This window comes from Canis aureus, chromosome 15 (genome assembly GCF_053574225.1).
Source record: "Canis aureus isolate CA01 chromosome 15, VMU_Caureus_v.1.0, whole genome shotgun sequence".
In the NCBI taxonomy this organism is placed as follows: domain Eukaryota; kingdom Metazoa; phylum Chordata; class Mammalia; order Carnivora; family Canidae; genus Canis; species Canis aureus.
Window position 1 is genome coordinate 16,256,896 of NC_135625.1, and position 14,044 is coordinate 16,270,939.

At 36.6% G+C, this 14,044-nt stretch overlaps 1 long non-coding RNA gene across 3 annotated transcripts in view; it reads left to right on the forward strand.

The window, feature by feature from the left end:
- The first annotated feature begins 3,711 nt into the window (after nt 1-3,711).
- LOC144284280 (uncharacterized) overlaps nt 3,712-14,044 on the forward strand; it is a 29,194-nt gene continuing 18,861 nt past the window's right edge. For all 3 annotated transcript variants that reach the window (XR_013352636.1, XR_013352637.1, XR_013352638.1), the window contains exons 1-4: nt 3,712-3,796; nt 8,584-8,709; nt 11,501-11,615; nt 12,817-12,934. This is a non-coding gene — a long non-coding RNA (uncharacterized LOC144284280). The remainder of the gene's footprint in view (nt 3,797-8,583; nt 8,710-11,500; nt 11,616-12,816; nt 12,935-14,044) is intronic.

Sequence of the window (14,044 nt, forward strand, 5' to 3'; positions counted from 1 at the left end):
ACACTAAATGTTATCCAAATCTAATCTGACAGTCATTGCTGATTGAACTTTGTATACCCTGAAGCCTAAGAAAGGAGTCTTAGCAGGCATATAGATTTCTCTGTATTTTACTAATGGCTACTCCAAATGCTTTTGAGCATCAGCAGAAATGGAACTGCAAAGTTACATGTGGGATTAATTTTTACTGCATTGGCTACAGTGAGTGTGAATATCTAAAAGCATTTCATGGCTTTATAGGAGAATGCACATCATCTTTACTAAAAAGAAAGAAAAACCTGCCTGTGTTTCTCTAATATTCTGTGTGTGAAATTGATACAATGCTAGTAAATTCATCCTACTAGCTGAGTATTTTTTTTCCATGTTTTTAGTAAGGAGGGATTTTAGTGATCTCTCTAATTCTAGCCTTTCACACAGTTCTAGCATCATGTTAACTTATAAATACATTTTTGCTGGACTTTATATAATTACATAAAATTTTATACATGTGGTAGTACATAGGATTTCAGACGGTTGTAATTGTAGTTTATGTATAACGGTTATACCTACTATTTTCACGTATTAATTCATATTATTATGAAGTCTTCAAAAACCGTGATTTTTTATATGATTCTCAAAATTATGTTTTCTTCTGGTTTTCTTAACCCGCAGTCCACATATTGGAATATGCAGTAAAGCACATTATACCTCAAATTAAATAAAATAATTCATGTCAAAGTGTCAAAATGAAAATAAAACCCTTTCTCACTACAGTTAGCCCATCTTACTATATTTTCAGTCTTATGGTACAGACACATCTCCAAATTGGACGTGAAGAAGTCATTTTAAATGTCCTCTTTCCTTCACCTTTCACGTCTAATTTTTTTTTAATCAAGTATTCTCTGCTTCTCAAATATCACTCAAATCTCTCTGTTGTTTCATCACTTGCTGAATACTAATTATTAATTTCCTGGATTATTGTACCACCCTCCTCAAAAGTTTTCCTTCTTCCTGCGCTTTCCTCTGTCCTCTTTATACCAGCTTTGATTTTAAAATATTAATCCTTACTTCTCTGCTCTTTACAGGAGAAAAGTAGCCCCTTTTCTTCAAGAGGATTACATTAAAATTTTCAACATAGCCTACAAGGTCCATCATATTCTGCTTCCTATCCAGTTTTGTAGTTGATCAACAAAACTTCTTAAATCTCATACATCCTCAGTATAACACTTTCTTATTTAATACTTCTTCTGTGATGCGCAATCCTAAAAGATGTTAATATATCCTACAAAAGTCTTCATATTCAAACCAGCCCCATTGGGCCTTCTTGTCCTCAGATTTGCATTCCAATCTCCAAATATCTGCCTTAGGATTCCTCATCAGTATTTGGCTGATTCATAAGCTGCAGTGTGTGTAGGGTGAAATTCCAGGAAATCTATTAAAGAATAACTCATGGGAGACTAAAATTTGAACAGATATTACAAAATTTTCATTGTTGGAGATATAACTGGCTTTTTTACCCAGCCAGTGTAAAGAGACCTTTGAAAATATCGCAGATATTCATTTAACTCCTATGTCATAGGAGTCAAGACCATTCTTAAGAATAAGTTCTCTCCTCTAGGAGTAAGATCAAAATTGGGCATAGACACATGCTAACAAAGTCTGTATCCAAAGCTAAAAAGGATCAAGTAAAGCCACTAGTATTTTGACTAGTATCCACTGGTGATTTGATTGCCTGCCAAAACAGAACATGACATTATTTAGAATAAGTTAAACTTTAAAGAATCTACTGAGTATAACTGATAATAGAAAGTCTAAATAAAATAATTCTAGACAAGCAAAGCAATAGAAAAAATTGATAAGCAATCTGACGATAAGACCGTAAATACCAACAGATTTAAGAGATGATCCAAATATTAAAGTGAGCAAAAATTTTCAAACAACTATAATAAATTAACTAGAAGGAGAGAGATATCATATAGTTGAAAGGAAATATTAAAAACAATATCAGAATCTACGTGCACCAATCCAACAAACCTTCTAGAAGTGCAAAATCCTGCTTGCAATGAGGAATACATTGAGTGGGCTTAACAGCAAATGCACCCTACTAAAGGTAAGATTCAAAATCCTAAAGCAATTAAATTGAGACAAAATTGAACTAAAGTACAGAAAAAAACAACATGAACGTAATAGGAAAAAATATATATATGTTAGAGAAAAACATCTTCTAATATAATGTAAGTCAACTCTTAAGGAGAAAGGGGAGGGGCACTGGGCAGACTCAGTTAGTAGAGCATGCAACTCTTGATATGGGGTTTGTGAGTTTAAGCCCCATATCATACCTAGATGTTACTTAAAAAAAAATAAGAGTAACAATAAGACAAAAAGAACGCTTAATGACATGTCTAATGAAAGATATTTGCCACTAATTGAAGAAACTCATCAAACCCTAAGCAGAATAAATGTAAGTAAAACCTCACCTAGATATATTGTAGAAAATTGCTTCTAACATAAGATTAGGGAGATCAGCAACAGAAATTACAGAAACCAAAAGATAATGAAATGAGTCGTTTAAAGTGACAAAAGGAAACACAAACTCTCAATATAGAATTTTATACCCCATGAACATGTCTTTGAAAATTGAAGTAAAACGAAAATAGTGTCAGAAACAAAAACGTAGAGCTCATTACCAACAGGCTCAAAACATAACAAATACTAAATATTCTTTTGAAAGCATAGAAGTATAGGAAGGAATGATATCATTAGAATTTATAAATATAGGAATACATATTTACAAGAATATTGACTATTTAAAGCAATAATAATACATATAAGAATAATGTTTTGGTTTGTAAACTATGTAGAAGTAAAAAATAAGGACAAAAAAGGGCAGGAGGAGGCTAAATGCAGTTAAAATATCATACTATCTTGTGTGTTGTTTGATATGTGGAAAAGCATTGCTTTCATATAGACTAAAATAAGTTAAATATGTCTATTGTAATTTTTGTTGAAAACTACGAATAGAGTAATATCAAAAGCTACAGCGCAAAGCTAGTAGAGGCAATTAAACCAAGTAAGAAAAAAAGACATGATTAATCGACAAGATAGGAAAGAGGTATATAGGAACAAAGGCCACAAGGGACAAGTACAAGATGTCGGGTCATCATAGGAAAGGTACTGTTGGTCCTTCTGGGGAGCTGACAATGTTGTGTGTATGTGTGTATATCTATAATATACGTAGTTATATTTCTTATTATGGGAGTTATTCACTCTAGATTTCTGTTTGATGGACATTTGGCTTGCAATATTTTAAGAAAAGTAAATAGTAAACAGATTATTTAATATCTGAGGATTCACATTCAGGCAGAGCCAGTCCTCTGGAGATCACTAGCAAATGCCCAAATTAAAGGGAGCATGGACTTCCAAGATGGTAGACCTCACAGTAGGCCTACTTCATCTTAATTTATTGTCTGTCTTTGTGATGTACTTTCTGATCTATTCTCTAAAACTTCTCCTCCATGAAAGTCATCACCCCTCATTTTCTCCTGAACTTCTTTATGAAACCAATTGCTAGTGAAATGGGAGCTGCGAGTCTTAGGTTTGCCAGCTTCCTCAACTTAAGAGTTGACTTCACAAAATGCTAATAACTTGGAAGAATGCCTGTATCACTCACTGCTATTAAATGAGGAATAAGTGACTAGTGGCCATTTTTCTAAGTTTTTTTTTAAATTTTTTTCAGAGATGTAGTGGTATTACCTCTATTTTATAGATGGAGAAACTAAGACCCAAAGCAATGGAGTGGCTTTTCTAGACTACATAGCAGGTAAGTTCCTTACTTCTTGAACCAAATTATATCAGGGTCAGGCTTATAGTCTCTATCAGATAGCTTTTCAGATTTTACACATGCAATCTTAACAGTATTAATAAGAGTAGTGTACCTCTATAATGCAGTGGTATTGGAAAAAAGTACTTATATAGACATATAAAATGAAAAAGGCTTTATAAGGCTAAAATTATATAAATTTATATATATATATATATATATATATATATATATATGATTTTATATATATGATAAAAGAAGCTAATCCGAAGAGGCAAAATAAAAAATAAATAAATAGAAAGTAAGTAAGTAAGTAATTTTGGCGCCTGTCCCTTTTTTTGTATAATTTAACTGAATATGTTGCTTTTCATCATGGATATTCTATATATCTATCTACAAGAAACTTGGTCTTGAGATTCTGTGGCTTTTATAAAATAATTAGATGGCTCAACGGGCAAAATGGAGTTAAGACAGAGGAATTCACAATGTAGACCATATACCTTCCAAGCAGAATGCCAAAATATTAATTTATCATGAAATATATTCTAGCAAAATATCCAACAGGTAACCTCCTTTTAAAACATCTATATATGAGTTATCTGGCCAAGATTTAAAATAAACCATTTAAAATATATATTGCTATATTGCTATACATTTAATTATTTTAGGGTTATCTATATTTTCTAAGAACACTAAATAAAATGTATTGAGAGAATACAGCTAAAGTAATAAATACATGACATTTCTACTTTCAACATAGTTTAATTTAAGTAAACTTGACCTTATTAAATTGGGAAAAAAAGAATATAGGCTCATACTCAGTCTTGCTATGTCTTCAAATTTTAAAGGAAGGAAAGATGATATGGGCACAGTGAAATTATGACATTAGCAATTCTTGGCTCCTGTTGTATTTGCAATATGAAAGAAAAGGGCAAGTTGAATGTGCTTGTGTGGGTATGGGGAGTGGGGTCAACTTTAGATCCTTCATCATCTGCTTAAAATATGAGAAGCTATTAAATGGACAGTATTAACCAGTGAAAAAAGATATCAAAGTTATTTATCAGAGTATTGGGAGTTTGGGCTACTGGAGGGTAACAGAGGACAAAAGTGAACTCTTGCTAGAACTGTTGTGATAAAAACCAGCTGGTGTTGGTGCCTCCACAAACCCTAACTGCCCCTCTGTTTCCAGGTCCACAACTGTGATAAATCCAAGCCAATTTTTCAATTAGAAAGGAGAGGAAAGTCATAGCAGGTCTGGGGGAACAGAAAGCTTGCTTCTTCGGAAGAAGAAAATAAAAGACAAACAAAGAAGGAAAAATACAGGGGCAGATGGAAATTGCTCAAAAGAAAGCACCTCTAGCACTATGATCTAATTTTAGAGCAATTTTATCACCCCCAAAAGGAAGCCCATGCTCATCAGCACCCTCAAAGCCCCCAGCCTCAGGCAACTTAAGATCCACTTCCTGTCCATATCCATTGACCTGTTCTGGACACATCCTATAGATGAAATTGTGGGATTTTGTGCCTGGCTTCTTTTACTTACCGTAATGTGTTTAAGTTCATCCATGCTGTAGTGTGTATCATTCCTACACAACTCTGAATGTGCTAAAAACAAAACACCGAATTACATGCTTTAAATGGAAAAACTGCATGAGACATGGATTATATCTCAGTGACACGCTTTTTAAAATCAAGTGGGGCATCTATAAAGAAGTGGCTCATGTTCGCACCAGGACAGCTACGGTGTCTTTGCTTCCTGAGAGTTGAGTGGGTCTTTCTGAGGTAGTAGAAAGCCCAGGAATCGGGATAGTTGGCAGCATTCAGCTATGAGTAGCTTCCTTACCTGAAGGCAATGATCGGTTGGGCATGTAAAATTATGAACTCAAGTATCATCAGCTCAAAATAAAGAATTAATAGTAGTTAAGTTTCTAGGGATCTTAGGAGCAGAAACCGCCCAGTCAATTAAAAATAAATTAGGTGCCCAACCAGATCTAAGCAGTAAATTAAGCTCCTGATCAGCCTGTTCAGAATTTTGTAAAACTATAACCTACTTTTGGGGAGCTGCTTAGACCCCATTTGGAGGTAACTAGAATAAGTGACCTTGGTTGTCTTCTCTTCAGTGATCTTACAGTCAACATAGTATGAAAAATTGGCAGTAGGGAAATGTAGGATGTGAGGTGAATATTTTAATACACAGAAAAATTTGGGTATTTGATCATAGGGTGACCAGTCACTTAACTGAATTCTCAGTTTGTTTTACGTGAAACTAAAAACCTCGGAAAACCGGCCAACAAAAATGAAAGATATTTATAAATGCATTTGGAGCACTTTAAAGGCAATATAACAATAAGTTTGCAATGAAAATGTGTGAGAATGTAGTAGTTTATTTTATAAATTGATTCTTAATAGAACTTAGACTCAGTGGCACAATTTGGACCTACCAGAATCACGCCACTTAAGAACGCAGTCCAATTGGGAAGTCTCTCATGATTCCTGATATTATTTGATTACATGTACTGATATTTTATTTTTAATTAGGTAGTAACAGTCTTATAATTTAATGCTGAGATACATAGAGATGTATGTACACGTAAATAGAATTGTATATAATTTTATACATAAATATAAATGAACGCATATTCATTGAAAGACCTTTTGAAAATTAGATCCTAACCCTAGGTATTGGTCATAAAACACAAATACTAATATTCGTGGCCATAAAAATAACGGGTAAATGAGATAGCTGAGCAAACGTCAAAGGTCTGGTTTTGCTTCTGTGCTGTTCTATTTGTCACAGTTTCTAGCACAGACATAGAATGTTACCCAAGCTATTAATACATTAGCCCTTTTAAAGTGTCTTTAAAACGTCCCTCCCACGATGACTTTTAAGATAAAGAATACTGTGGGCACTCACTAATTGTGACATCCTTTGAACCTCTGCTAGTAATTGAATTCTAAACATTTGGATAAAAATACAATATAGTAGTACTAGTGAGAGTTGAAGCCAAGGATGAGGCCTTGGACACCTTTGTGCTCACCTCTAGATGAGTATTTTCACATTAAAAATAAGTATTTCTTTCACACATCCAACCTTCCGGGACCTGGTAAATTTATAAGAATGGGCCTCAAAATCAGAAAGGATTACAGAGCAATGCCTGCTGCCATTTTGGTTGGCATTTTGTTTTTTACTGTTTTTGTTCTTGTGGAAATTTAAAGCTTGATTTGTTTTTCACTTACGCCCTCAGTTTGTACTTCCCCGTATTTCCTATTTACTTTATTCTGTCTCAGATGAGCAAAATATAGATGATCATCCAGCCTACAAGTCATCTTTTGTGCCAAGTCTTAATAAATTGCTCAAGCAACAACTTCAATCAGGAATTAAAAAAGAATTGCTACTTAGAAAAAAAGGACCCTAGAGCAGTAAAGCCAAATAGAAATGGGATGCAAACGACAACCACAAATGTAATTTTATACATTTAGTAGATACATTAAAAAGTCATAGGAAACGGGTAAAATTAACTTAAAAAATATGTGTGACCCAATGTATGCAAAATATTATCACTTGAAAATATTTTTAGAGATTTTATTTATGTATTCATGAAAGACACAGAGAGAGAGGCAGAGACACAAAGGGAGAAGCAGGATCCCTACAGGGAGCCCTATGTAGGACTCGAACTCAGGACCCCAGGATCATGACCTGAGCCAAAGGCAGACGCTCAGCCCCTGAGCCACACAGGCATCCCTAAAATGTTTTTAATATTAAAATATAGTGATATTTTATAGTCGGTTTCTCATACTAAGTCTTCAAAATCAAATTTGGACTGGCCAAGTCTCAGATGCTGGGGAGGAACATGTGGCTAGTGGCTGCCATCTTGGACAGTGAAGTCCTAAAGAGCCCAGGGATGATATTGACCTGTAACACCAGAGTTCACAGACTCTGTTAGAGTGAGCAGCATTAATTACACACTAGATGTCAGCTCACTCTTACAATGCATTCCACGTCACTGCCTGTCCAAGAAATAAAATAGTTTTTTCCTCTTTCCTGTATTAAAATCCTCCTTTCTTTCAAGAAGTCATTCCACTCAACTCTTCTGTTCCCCCATGTGTCAAATTCCAGTTCAGCAGGGCCAGAGAAAAATGTGACTGTGCAAGACAGCAGTTAAAAATCTTGGTTTAACACTGGTCAAAAATTTTTTCAAATTATTGTCCCTATTGATGTGGGCCTGGGAGGAAGAATGACCAGACCTCTAAGTCTTAGGGCAAAGAATGAAGTGTGTGCTGTAGGTGGGCAGATGAGTTACTTTTTAGATACTGGGTATCATAGTTTACATAATAGTTCGTATCTGGGCTATTTCCTCTATCCTACTGTCTGTTCTCTGACAGCATGGAGCAGATGTAATTATTTCAATTTTATTAAATGTTACTACCAGAGAGAACATATCTGAAATCACTGCTTTTTGTTCATCTTTTTTTTTTTTTTTTTTTTGATACACTCATCATGCATTTCTTTATCTGTTCTTGGGTGTTCCAGGTTAGTACCTCATCTTCTCAGGCCATAGTATCCAATCATCTTTGGTTAAAGGCCAGTCTCTTATATTATTTAATAATTTCACTTCATCTTCCTCTCACTCCACCTGAAAGCTTCCATTCGAATATGTTTAATATATAGTATTAGATTTGGATATATCCTCGAAAAGTACGTAGTTCTGCTTTGAAGACTGTCTTTAATTCATTTGTTATTGAGCCATGAATCTCATTCCTGCTTATACACTTTCTCTCTCGACAAGTGATGAGAGGCTCAGCGGGCCCAAGATCTACAGTTGCCTAGATGAAAACCTAGAAGAGCCTAAGATGGGGTTCGGTCCAAGTCTAAATCTGAAGACAGGAGAAGGCTTCTTAGTCTCCATATATGAGTGAGCCAATTTCTAATAGTAAATCTCTTTATATTTCTATATGTATCTAGGAAAGATGGTGATGGATGTGTGTGTGTGTGTGTGTGTGCATATATACATACACATATACCCACATCTCCTAATGGTTGCTCCTCTGGAGAAACCAGATTAATGTGAGCTTTCATCCAAGAGTAGTTCTAAAGCAACAGAATTGTTAAGAATGAGTTTTCAAAATTGGTCCTGGGGTTTTGGAATTGGTTCTTTAATATGATTAGATTAAAATGGTATTTCTATTTCCAATTATAAAGACATCACTGTTAACCCATGACATGATTTGGCAATAGAAACATGCAAAAAGGGGATCCCTGGGTGGCTCAGCAGTTTAGCGCCTGCCTTCAGCTCAGGTCATGATCCTGGAGTCCTGGGATTGAGTCCCACATCGGGCTCCCTGCATGGAGCCTGCTTCTCCCTCTGCCTGTGTCTCTCTGCCTCTCTTTTTCTCTGTGTCTCTCATGAATAAATAAATAAATAAAATCGTTTAAAAATAAAGAAACATGCAAAATATCTCTGTAGGATCCTCCTAATCAACCAGTTATAAAAAGCAAGGAGCTAAGTGACTACATTTGTTCTGTTGTAATGTTTTAGGAAAACTAACAGATATGAGATTGGCTGGTAGCTCCTCAAGTCCATGGAAAAAAGCGGCAAAAGAAAAGGATCAGCCCAGGGACTCCAAGTCCAAACTCAAGTCATACAAAGTTCACTCAAAAGACACAATTATTTCCTGAGCCATGGGGCTGAGATTGCTGCACATCACTCAGAACCCATCCTGTGATTGGATGAGTTGCAAAGCAAGTTGAACCTCACAGGATGTCTGCTTTTAAAGGGAGGTCATTGACTGGGAAATAATGGGATGCGGTATGTTGGATTGAGGATGTGTGGGAAGAATCACAGGAAAAAACTAAGAAACTAGAGACATTACGCCCTAAATTCTGGTGAGTCATCATTACCAGGGAAAGTAGCTTCCCTACGCCCAGTGGTTGGTGCCTTGTGGCAACTGTAGTGGCCTCCCTTGAGGTAACTGTCATCCAACCACTACTGATTCTCCTCAGGACCCACTCCCACCACTCCTCTGTTCTTCTAGACCTGTAACTATACTCAAAGCCCAGTAGACCCCTAAAGGTAAAGTACAACATGTGACTCATGGAGAGTGTTCTATACCAAAGGGACCACTTGAGTTTCTAATTTATACAGACAGAAATCCAGAAAACATATATAAGAAGGGATGTTGAGGGTGTGCAATAATGGTGGAAGGAAAACACAGTTGGATTAGACCTAACTTATTGATGTGATCTCACTAGACAGAAACTCTGCACTTAATGTTGCAGCTCAGGGTATTAGGATGAAATATAACAGTTTGTATACTGGGCTGGATGAACCTTGGATAAAAAGCTGGCCCCACAGTGGCCAACAGACATATGAAAAAATGCTTATCATCACTTATCAGGGAAGTGCAATGAGATGCCACCTCGTACCTGTCAGAATGGCTGAAATCAACAACACGAGAAACAACAGGTGTTGCTGAGGATGTGGGAAAAAGGGAACCATCTTGTACTATTTATGGGAATGCAAACTGGTGCAACCACAGTTGAAAACAGCATGGAGGTTCCTCAGAATTCTAAAATAGAACTACCCTATGATCCAGCAATTGCACTAGTAGATATTTACACAAAGAATTAAAAAAAAAACAACTCTAATTCAAAGGGATATACATCCCCCTATGTTTTTTTTTTAATTTTTTTTTAAATTTATTTATGATAGTCACAGAGAGAGAGAGAGAGGCAGAGACATAGGCAGAGGGAGAAGCAGGCTCCATGCAGGGAGCCCGACGTGGGACTCGATCCCGGGTCTCCAGGATCATGCCCTGGGCCAAGGGCAAGCATCAAACCACTGCGCCACCCAGGGATCCTTTACCCCCTATGTTTATAGTGACATTATTTACAATAGCCAAGATATGGAAGCAGTCCAGGTGTCCATTGATTTATGAGTGGATAAAGAAGATGTGATATTTATATACAATGTAATATTGTTTAGCTGTAAAAAGAATGGAAACTTTCCATTTGCAACAACACGAATGGAGCTAAAGGACATAATGCTTACTAAAATAAGTCAGGGAAAGACAAAATGCCATATGATTTCACTCATGTGAAATTTAAGAAACAAAACAAATGAGCAAAGGGGAGAAAAGAGAGACAAACCAAGAAATAGATTCTATTTTTTTCCAAGATTTTATTTATTTATTCATGAGAGAAGCAGAAACATAGACAGAGGGAGAAGCAAGCTTCCTGCAGAGAGCCTGATGAGGGACTCGATCCCAGGACCCCGAGATCACAACCTGAGCCAAAGGCAGACGCTTAACCACTGAGCCACCCAGGTGTCCCAAGAAACAGATTCTTAACTATGGAGAACAAACTGATGGTTACCAGAGGAATGGGGAATGTGGGGATGGGTGATATATGTGATGGAGATTAAAGATTGCACTTGTCCTGGTGAGCACTGGGTGATTAAAAACTTAAAAAACAAAAATGAAACAAAAGATGCTTACCCACAGTGAGTGACTTGCCTTGGCTTAATATAGAGAAACAGGTTCAGATACTTAGAAACATGGAATATTAGGATGGATTTGTCTTTTAAGGCTTACTCACCCACCCTGGGAGTGTCCAGAAGACATACCTGTCACCAGTACTGTGAGAAATAAATTTGTGAGGAGAGTCTCAGAGTCCTTGACAAGCTCTGCAATCATTCTTCTCTGTAGGCCAGACCTTACAGTGGGAACTGCAGTTGCTGAATCAGGAAACCTGCATCAGTGGGAATAACTGGATCCCAGGGTGACAAGAGGCATATAGCATCACTCAACCACAGAGGGCAAGGTGAGCATCACTACCGTAATGGAGAGCAGAGTCAAAGCAGCAATGAGAATAGTCTGACTCACTCAGACCTATGACATTGTCTAATTGATCATGGTGCTCCTGGAAGTAAAATAGATAGGAACTCTACTGAATTCTTCCTTGGTCTGTATATGCAGAAAATTTCTTGGTCCAGTGAGCAAGTCTAACCTGAATCCTAAAACAATGAGGCATAGCCCCTGAATCGATTCCCAGCCTTCAGCCAGTTTATAGACCTAGAATCTCTTAAATGAAAGGCAGACCAGGTTCCCTTGAGGAAGGACCATACTGTAAGAATGAATAGTCATTATCTGTTTCTTAGGCTTCTGTAGAAGCTGCTACAGCCTTTTCCCAAGGTAACTGTGCGTTGGGGAACTTGCTCTGAGCTGATGCTGATTCCAGGAGACCCAGAACATCACTGTGACCTACCAGTCAGAGTAGGAACTTATGAAGATCAGTTGATCAAAGCAGTCTGGGCTTAGATCCATCTTAAGTTGGGCCAGATGGGTCCCTGAACCCATGGTGTGGTTCTTCCCGCAGTTCTGGAATGCATAGTTGGGATAGACATATTCCATAGCTGATGGAATCCCACCCTGGTTCCTTAACCTGTGGAGTGGGAACTACTATGATGGGAAAGGCCAAGTGGAGGCAACTACAACTGCCTCTTCCTAGGAAAATAGTAGAGCTAACATAATGCCACATTGCTGGAAGGATTGTAGACATTGGTGCCACCATCAAGGACTTGAAAGATGTAGGGGTGGTGATTCCCACCACGTCCCCATTCAATTCCAGTGCTTGGACTGTGCAGAAGACAGATGGAATATGGGGAATGACAGTGGATTATGAAAAACTTAACCAGGTGGTGACTCCAATTGCAGCTGCTGTACTAGATGTGATTTCATGGCTTGAGGGAATTAGCATGTCACTTGATACCAGATATGATCTTTTGAAAATGTTTTTTAGTTGAGACCTGTCAGTAAAGACCTCCAGAGCAGTTTTCTTTCCACTGGTATGACCAGTTATACACCTTCACTATCTTACCCCGGGGATATATCAATCCTCTGTTTCACAATTTAATTTACAGGGGAACCTAGATGACCCAGTAGGGTAAGCATCCAGCTCTTGATTTCAGCTAAGGTCATAATTTCAGGGTTATTTTTTCTGAAAAAAATAATTTTGTTTACAGAAATCTTGACTACCTTTGCTTCCACAAGACATCATACTGGTCCATTGCATTGATGGCATTATGCTGACTGGACCCACAGAGTAAGAAATAGCACTGGATGAAAAGCCACATATTCACAGTAGGTTTTTGCTGATTTTTAAATTATTATACATATATGGATGCATTCGCTACTTTTAGCCATAGATGTGTTGTCTTCTTGGGAGTTGCGTTGTTAAAATAGATATAGGTTTTTTCAAAAATGGAAATAATGGGGACAGAGATTATTGGGAAACAGTTGAAATATCTTCGAGTTACTTAGCCTTTTCCTTAATTTCTTGCAATAACAAAGTGATTTCCCTCTTTCTAGTTGGACTCTTGGTTTTGAAGTAGGAAGATATGTTCTGATCTTTTTTCTGTAGCTGATCCATTCTTCTTTTTGAGTCCATTGATTTATAAAGGTTTGTAATTTCACAACCATCATTAGGGTGAACATCACAATGTACACTATGTCTGTAACTTTGATTGCTTGAATTCCAGAGGAAAGTTAGAGAATAGTGAATCAGTGGGGAGAGGGAGAAGCAGGTCTCCCTCTGAGCAGGGAGTCCCATGTCGGATCCATTCCAGGACCTTGGGGTCATGACCTGAGCCAAAGGCAGCTGCTAACCTGACCAAGCCACCCAGGTGCCCCTAAAATTTTCTTTAAAAAAAAAAAGTAATATATTAATATTTTGCTGATACTAATAAAAATATCCATGATAAATCAATGCAGAAGAGATTTACACTTTACTATTTTAAAGCATTTTTAAATGCATATAATTTATATGTTTTTGGTTCAGAAAAGTATGATAGTGTAATCAATAAAAGTCTTGAGCATAAAATTATATTTCATGAAGACAAAATTCTGTGGAGAAAATAGAATAGAGATATGGAGAGAGAATAATATAAAATCTCTGGCTTTTAAAGAAACTCATATATTTATATATAATAAGCGTTAAAACCTAATATATTTTGATTCTATTGGATACATTTATGTGCAGTTTGTTGTAAAGTGCAAAAATTTGCGGTTGGCCAAAAATGTTATCATTTGAAACCATTCAAATTGTAAAGGAATTTTAGATATCTTGATAAAAGTAGATGATGAAATAAATAATAGGCCTTCAACATACTTCAAGTCGTCTAATCAAGCAAATTGTGGTGGCGAGTGCTTTACAAGATACTAGGAGTACAAAGTTAAGAATGTGCAGAAGGA